General features: G+C 35.7%; 1 pseudogene; it reads left to right on the top strand.

Annotated features, from left to right (window-relative positions):
* Positions 1-4,216, top strand: part of LOC109168887 — a 7,868-nt pseudogene extending 3,652 nt beyond the window's left edge.
* Positions 4,217-9,003: the final 4,787 nt, after the last annotated feature.

Genomic DNA, 9,003 nt, shown 5'->3' with positions numbered 1-9,003 from the left:
CGTTAGCACGAAGCTAAGTATAACCACACTCAACCCTGTAAAGTACTATAGAATATACTTAGACAAGTTTAGATACATCACAGATTTCTATATGCTCGCAACCTATAATATCAACATGCATGCTTCAAACATAAATAACTCATCAACGTGAATATCCCAACACATATTTCTCATAAGAAAACCCTTCATAACTAACTCATACTAACAATCAACCAATACGAAATTATCAACATGCTTTCTAGATCACATCTTGCAAACTAGATGAATAAGGTATTAAAATACAACTAAAACAATCATGCTCAACATTCAATCTCGGTTAATCATTCTCACAAGCAATCTAGTGCAATACTATACTCAAATGTAATATCGTGCAAACATTCTCTTTATGCAATCACGTGCAAACTATAAGTATACTCATACACTCGCTTGTAAAAATAGAATACTTTTCTGTTGAGGTTTCTTAGAGAGCACAAGGACTCGCTTGCTTTCTTTCTTTCTTTTCTTAGAGTCGCAATGACTCGCTTTCTTTCATTCTTTCTTTAGAGTCGCAATGACTCGCTTTCTTTGCAAACGGACGAGGTAGGAACTTCACCGTATCGTGAACGAACCTATCCAGGCACGGCGTCTAGCCGGCCTAATACTCATCTCGTCCACCGAACCACTCTCTTGGTTCTATGCTCAAACTCTGTGGAATCAGGTATCGAACTTTTAGCGTGCACACCCCCTGACCAGGATTCCAAGCCTGGCGGGCAGTTTCCAACCTCGTAACATGGGAATACATCGCGTTACATGTACTGGGACCGCAATGTCCATAATAATCATCCGAGAGGACATAGTCCAAACGGGTCCTCCAAAACAAGGTTTCCTCACCATATATATATATATATATATATATATATATATATATATATATATATATATATATATATATATATATATATATATATCGCTCATGCATTTCGTATGCGCAACACTTAACTTATGCAAAAGACATGCACACACTTCTCAATTCATTCTCAAGGAAAAGATAAAGATACTCTTTGTAGAATATGAGATTTTTGGAAGAAAATATTTGGGTTCACGTTGGCCACTTATGCACTTTTAAAACATGGTCTACTTGGAATGCAAAATACTATACAACATGCTTCAAATTAAATATCACAGTGAACTTTCAAGAATACACCAACATGCTTGTATTGCAACATATCAAACTCTTCATATTTCTACCATCAAAATAGACTCCAAATCCCATTGATCAAATAACATATTCTAGTCATGCTTTTCTAATAAATCTTATTCTGAAAGTGAACATGATTTTCTATTCATCAAGTAAATAACATCAGGGCACCAAAGCAAAGCAAATCTCATTACAGTGAACTTCAACATACATAATGTGAAGCAAAACCCTCAATAAATCCATCATAACATGCTCATTTCTAATCCAAATTCAACGAAATCAAAACCAAAACGTGCGTCAAGACGGCCCTGAGGCACCGAGCCACAAGGGCCCGTGACACCTGGCCCGAAACGGCACGTAGCTGAGCCACAAGGGCCCGACCACTGCACAGAAAACACTCAGGGACCAGGGGTGGGGCTCCTCATGGCCCGCCCCTCTCAAGCCGTCACAATGCCGGGCTTAGGCAACGGCACTCTCCTAGGGCCGTGCCCTAGGCCCGGTTGGCCACGACTCTAGCCAACGGCTCCCTTGATGGGCCGTTGGCTAAGACCGCTACATTCATCTGGTGCACACTATGTGTGCACCAGATAGTCCATTTCATCTGCAAATCAACCCTAAGCAATTCCAACATATCCAAAACATTATCAACACATCATAGACAAGTAATATATCACTTCCTAGCTCAAACACAACAAAAATCTATCATTTCTACTCAAGAAACTAGGCTTCACGGAGCCAAAAATGAAGAGGGAGTCCATGGGGTTATACCTTTGTAGATTCCTCCTTTTTGTTGGGATTTCTCCTTCTTCCCAACTAGCTACACCCTCCTTCACCCCCTAGACATGTCAAATAAACCAAACAACAAGCCTTAAGAGCTAAGTTCTCAGAGATGGAAGCTAGAAATCAAAGAAGTTAGGAGAAGAGTGGATGAATGGAAACTTACTGTGTTTTCTTTGCAAAGTTTGGCTTGGGAAGACAAGGAAGAGAATAAAGAGGCAAATGTCTGAAAACATTCCATTTTATAGGGCTCTAAACCCTAGGAGAATCAACAATGATTGGTGGAGGGCAAAAGTGTAATTTCTTTGGCTAAAAGATGAATCAGGAAGGGTTTTGGATGTCTAGTGGCCCACCATGCTCCATGGACCAAGGGCTAGAATTGCTATTTAAAATACTTTGGGGTTGAAAAGGAATTTTCTCAAAAAGTTTTCTAGATGAACACTTCTTTAAGGCTTCTCAGAATTCTCCCGGTCTCACTCAGATTGGTTTTTCAGTTTAAAACTTGGTACATGAAGTACCCGAAAATTTAGGATTTTGAAATAAAAATAAATTTTGGTGTTGAATTGATTTAAAATGTACTCAAAATAATTTATTCAAACACCAATTTATTTAAAATAATAATAATGGAGTGAAAATGGCTATTTTGAAATTTCTTAAAATTGGATTTAGAAAATTAAATTTTGGGTTGTCACACATGTCTTCAACCCTAACCTTGGAATAGAAGACACCATTGACACTTCAACCCTGCTAAGCTGATTCAGCGAGTCTCTACCTCGGCTGCAACTAGGAGGTGCACTCTACAACCCCTCGAGGCATAGCTTGGTTTGCTGACAAAGACAAAAACATGGACAAGAATATCGAGAAAAAAAAAGTTGGGATAAGAATACAAAAGTTGCCACTTTTTCTTAAAAGGTGTATAATGCTTTGCAAGCGTATGTATTCTTGGCGTATGTAATGTGATGTATATCAATATTGTTATTTTTTTGTTTCGTTTTTTTTTTGTTCTTATTTTTTTTTCGTTTTGTTTTTTTGTTCTTATCGTTTCAAGGATCCGAAAAAAAAAAAAAAAAAAAAAAAAAAAAAACCTCGGAGAATTGCCTTCTCCCTGGGGAGGAAGGCGACCCAGGTCGTTTTCTTCCTGTGATCCCTGGGGAGGAAGGCGACCCAGGTCGTTTTCTTCCTGTGAAGAGGCAGCCTCTGGTCGAACTGGTCGCCGAAAAAAATGTCTAGTTGCCGAAAAAAATGTCTAGTTGTCGAAAAAAATGTCTGGTTGCCGCTACTACGTGAGTTGTTTGTCTCTTGAAGAGTTGATAAAATAAAATTAAAAGAAAAGAGTTGCTTTCTTCACTCAATTTTTTTTTAATTATCATGTGAATTGAAGTGATAAAATGGATTGGATCAATGTTGTCACTTTTTATTTATTTATTTTTATCAGGTTTGATAAGGACTTGAAATGGCGAATCGGGGTTGAAATAGTTCCAATCCATTGCAGTAGTTCCAAAAGCTTCAGAATCACTGAGTCCGCCATGGAAGAAGCTTACCAAGAAGCTGAACAAAGACTGGCCTGAAAGTCAAAGGCGTTTTCATCACCAACCCATCCAACCCACTCGGCACATTCGTGACTCGCCGTGAACTCGACCAAAATCATCTCCTTCACCGTCTCCAATAACATCTACATCGTCAGCGTCGAAATCTACGCCTGGCACCATGTTCAACACCTCCCCAGGATTCACCAGCATCCTCAAAGCTGCCGCAACCGACAAAACCCATCAACATCGCGACCTCTTGTCGCGTATCCATGTTGTGTCGAGCCTGTCCAAGGATTTCGGGCTGCAGGGGTTCAGAATCGGGATGATTTACTCCGGCAACGAGACGGTGGTGTTGACAGCGAAGAAAATCTCCAGTTTTGGCCTGGTTTCGTCGCAGAGCCAATACCTGCTCACCAACATCCTCGGAGACAGGAAATTCACCAAACGTTACGTTAGAGAGAACAGGAAACAGTTGAAGGAAAGGAGAGAGAAGATGGTTTCGGGGCTTCAGGAATCCGAGGTTTCGTGTTTGAACGACGATGACGGGCTGTTTTGCTGTGCGGATATGAGGGGTTTGTTGAGGTTTGACACGTTTAAATCGGAAATGGAGGTTTGGAGGAGAGTGGTCTACGACACCGGGTTGAATATCTTTGCGGTGTCCTCTTTTCACTGTAGTGTGGTGGCAAAAATGGTAGACCTGGCGAAGCAACAGAAAGGAACTAAGCTAATATAATCAAGGGTAAGTGAAATTCCTATAATACCCATTCTGTAAACGGAGTTAGAAGGCTAAGTAACAGAAGGACTAAATTGGCAAACGTCGGACTAATTAAGGGACCAAATCTGTCCAAATTGAAAAGTAAGGACAACATTGCAAATGGGGTACTAACTGAGGGACCAAAAGTGCGATTTCATCTCTCTCTCTCTCTATATATATATATATATATATGTGTGTGTGTGTGTGTGTGTGTGTGTGTGTGTGTGTGTGTGTGTATAGTGTGTGTATATATATCACACACACACACATATATATATATATACACACACACACACACACATATATATATATATATATATATGTGTGTGTGTGTGTGTGTGTGTGTGTATATACACAGTGTGTGTGTATATATATATATATATATACACACACACACATATATATATATATATATATATACACACACACACACACATATATATATATATGTGTGTGTGTGTGTGTATATATATACACACACACAGACACACACACACACACACACACACACACACACACATATATATATATATATATATATATATATATATATATATATATAGGTAAACGTAAAACCCTACTAACGATAGAATATCATAACAAGACTCTTAGACACGAATCATAACTTCACAAAATAATAATATAACTAATTAGACTATGAAAATGATCAAAGTATCTCATATGCATTTTTACCACACATAATCACATATATAAGCTAAAAGGTACTCAAAATACTCGTGTTTTCCCCAAATATTTTTTGACACCACATTTTGTACTACCAAGGCAGTAGCTTCACAACACAGACTCATGGAACCATTCCGCTAGTCCAACGGAACTGAGGAATTGGCGACGGAACTATTCAGTTCCGCAGCTACCATGGGGCCCTGTGGCGAACCGAACAATTCTGCTACGAGCTCCGTGATCTTCTCACGGACTGGGCAGCGGAATTACTCAGCTCCGCTACCAGTGGCGGAGCCACATTTAAGGTGCAGGGGGCCTTGCCCCCCCCCCCCCCCAACCATTTTTTTTTTATTAGTATTGTAGTTTTTTTTTTTTGCCCCCCTCACTAAATATTTGTTATTTTACCCCCTCCAAGCAAGCTTTTAGGGTAATTTAGTGGATTGCTAATTTGCTATATAGTTAGTTTTTTAATTTGCAAATGAAATACATTGCAATTGTGTTTATTATAATTTATAATAATAAATTGTCATTTTGCTACCAAAATCTTTAAATTTCTACTACTTTAATTTTTCTTTTTTAATTTGCAAATGAAATACATTACAATTGTGTTTATTATAATAATAAATTGTCATTTTGGTATCAAAATCTTTAAATTTTTACTACTTTAAATTGATCTTTTCTTTATAAAAAAAGAATTCTGAAAATTCAACATCAGTAAATTCATTTACAAGTATTGAGCCAATGAATTTTGGAAGACGTTCCAAATTTTATTAGATTTGTAATATAATGATGTATTTTGAAATATGTTAAATAAATATTTATATGTTTTATTATTCCCTCTCAAATTGTGATTGGCCCCCCGCACCAACCAATCCTGGCTCCGCCCCTGTCCGCTGCCCGAAACACGAACCAACAACAACAATAATCATCTCAAGCATCACGCAAAGCAATCCGATGCCAAGATATATATATATATATATATATATATATATATATATATATATATATATATATACACATACACATACAGTGGCGGAGTCAGGATTTATGTTGACTGGGGGCGAAAAAGCAAAGGTAAAATTAATTAAATACAATGTTCAAATACAAAATATCAAATACGACTAAAAGTAATAAACAACTATATGCTAAAACATTAACTAATTATTCCAAAGGAATAAGGTTCAAATTGGCCACTGAACGTAACCTGAAAATGCAATTAGGCCACTGAACGAAAAAAAAAAAAAGTGCAATTAGGCCATTGAACACTCAACAAATGTGCAATTAGGCCACTGAACTCTCCAAACGTATGCAATTTTACCGGATAGCAGGTTACCATCAATTTTAGCAGGTTACCTGCTTACGTGGCAACTTAGTTGGCATTTTTAATAATTTTTAAATAATTTTTAATAATTAATTTTAATAATAAATTTTATAAAAAAATTGGAAAAAAATAAATAAAAAATAAAATTAAGTTGTTTTTATTTTTTTAAAAAAAAATTTAATAAAAAGTTATTATTAAAATTTATTAAAAATTAATTAAAATTTATTAAAAATGCCAACTCAGCTGCCACGTAAGCAGATAACCTGCTAAAATTGAGGGTAACCTGCTATCAGGTGAAATTGCACATTTTTGGAGTGTCCAGTGGTCTAATTGCACTTTTTTTTCGTTCAGTGGCCTAATTGCATTTTCAGGTTACGTTCAGTGGCCAATTTGAACCTTATTCCTATTCCAAATAAAAAACTATGCCAACTAACATTAACTAATTATTCCAAATAAAAAACTATGCCAACTAATATTAACGAATTTCCAAGAAATGTATTCGTCCTTAGTAATTAACATAACTATTAAACTCCTTACCAAGGACCTTGTGGTCCACTGATACCTGGTTGATCCCCTAAGTGAGAGGTGATAGGTTCGAAAATCACCTGGTATATATATATATATTACTCCTTTTCCTTATAATAAAAAACTTTTAAACTCCTTAGTAATTAACATACAAAATAGCGATGGAAAAAAAGAAACCAGCTCCAAAATTCAAACTGTTGCTCCTTTCACTCATATTATAAGGTCAAACAATGGCGTTACCATCTTAGCCAAACCTAACTTTACTAAAATATTGGTATGTTTAATATATACACCAATTTATATGGGGTAGGGCAGTGGGGGCCCCTACTGCCCCCATTGTGGCTCCGCCACTATATATATAAATAAATAAATAAATAAATAAATAAATAAATATATATATATATATATATATATATATATATATATATATATATAGGGTTGAGTTCAAATGAGGACAACAATATATAGAGGACTGTGAGGACAAATAATGGGCACACAAAAAATTAATATCAGGCACACAACTTAATACAAAAATGGCACACATGAATAAATGTAAACATCAGGTTTCGAACCCAAGCTCTATAAATTAACAAATCTAGCACGCGACATACAAAATGTGGCACACGACTACATTCGTCCATGCACACGACATACCGCCTAATGGCACACACTACATCAGTCCTCACAATCCTCTATAATATACTTGTCCTCATTTGAATACACACACACACACACACACACACACACACACACACACACACATATATATATATATATATATATATATATATATATATAAGATTTGATCATATACAATCTATAAAAATCTTCAAAATGATCAACAAGACAATACAAGAACAAGCTAGGCATTTAAAGCACTTAGTGCACAAAATGGACAACCATAAACCGTACCCACTTCTAGAGTTTGGTTCCCCTAATCCTAGCCTTCTTGGATCTCAGCTCCTCCTCCTAATAGCACCCCAAACATACATAGCAACCAACAACATATAAACAACATTTATAAAGAAAGGGAATGATGAACAAAGGTAAAAGGGATGACTAGGTAGAGGAAGATAGAAGAGAAGAGAAGAACTACGTTAGGATTCCTTAATAAAAATGGAGTTTGTTTCTTCAGCTTAGGGTGGGAGAATGGCATTAGAAAACAAAGGGGAATGAGGAAGGAAGTAGATACAGTGACTTTTTATAATCTTTGCTCAAAATTTAGGTGGATAATTCAAATATTGATAAGGTTAAGGAAATGGGTTATGGGCTTGGGCTTATTTGCACACAATGTTATGTGCACCATAAAAAAGTATATTTTTAATATACTAAATGTATATTATTTTTGTACTGAATGTACATTATACAATATAATCTACACTCAGTACAAAAATAATGTACATCCCTTGAATATAATGTACATTACGGAGTATTTTCATACTGAATGTACATTATTTTTGTATTAAATGTACATTAGTTTACAGTATACAAAATATGGTCCACACAATAATGGTTGGTTTCGGATAGAAGATATGGGTTGGACTTGTAGGAGTTTATCATCTTTAGGAAGATTGTTGGGTTAGGGTTAAATCCAATCGTTATACCATGGAACCGTGTTCACCATTCATGGTGAACACGGTTCTAACGGTGTTAGTACACCGTTATTTTTTTTTCTTTTTCTTAATTAATTGCGTGACTTTTCTTCTTCATTTTCACATTTCGCGGTTTCACTTTAATTTGAGGTGAGCAATGATTTCGGACATTCATAAATTATGAATTCATGCCAGCACATTCACTTTGGAACCATGCCTACACATTCCCGTCCGAAATCACGGACATTCATAAATTATGAATCCATGCCTGCACATTCACTTTGGAACCATGCCTACACATTCACTTTGGAACCATGAGATTATGAATTTTTTGTTATAAGATTATGAATTTTTAGTTATGAGATTATGAATTTTCTGTTATGAGATTATGAATTTTCTGTTATGAGATTATGAATTTTCTGTTATGAAATTATGAATTTTCTGTTATGAGATTATGAATCTACATTACATTCATAATCTCATAACAGAAAATTCATAATTTAATAAATATTTTACTTTTATGCGATTATGAATTTTCTGTTATGAGATTATGAATTTTCATTACATTCATAATCTCATAACAGAAAATTCATAATTTGATCAAACGCGCGTCGTTAACTCCACATCCGCGATTTTTTTTTTTTTTT

This window comes from Ipomoea nil, unplaced genomic scaffold (assembly GCF_001879475.1).
Source record: "Ipomoea nil cultivar Tokyo-kokei standard unplaced genomic scaffold, Asagao_1.1 scaffold3231, whole genome shotgun sequence".
Classification (NCBI taxonomy): Eukaryota; Viridiplantae; Streptophyta; class Magnoliopsida; order Solanales; family Convolvulaceae; genus Ipomoea; species Ipomoea nil.
The sequence above is the reverse complement of the archived record's forward strand: the minus strand, read 5'-3'. Positions and strand labels throughout refer to the sequence as shown.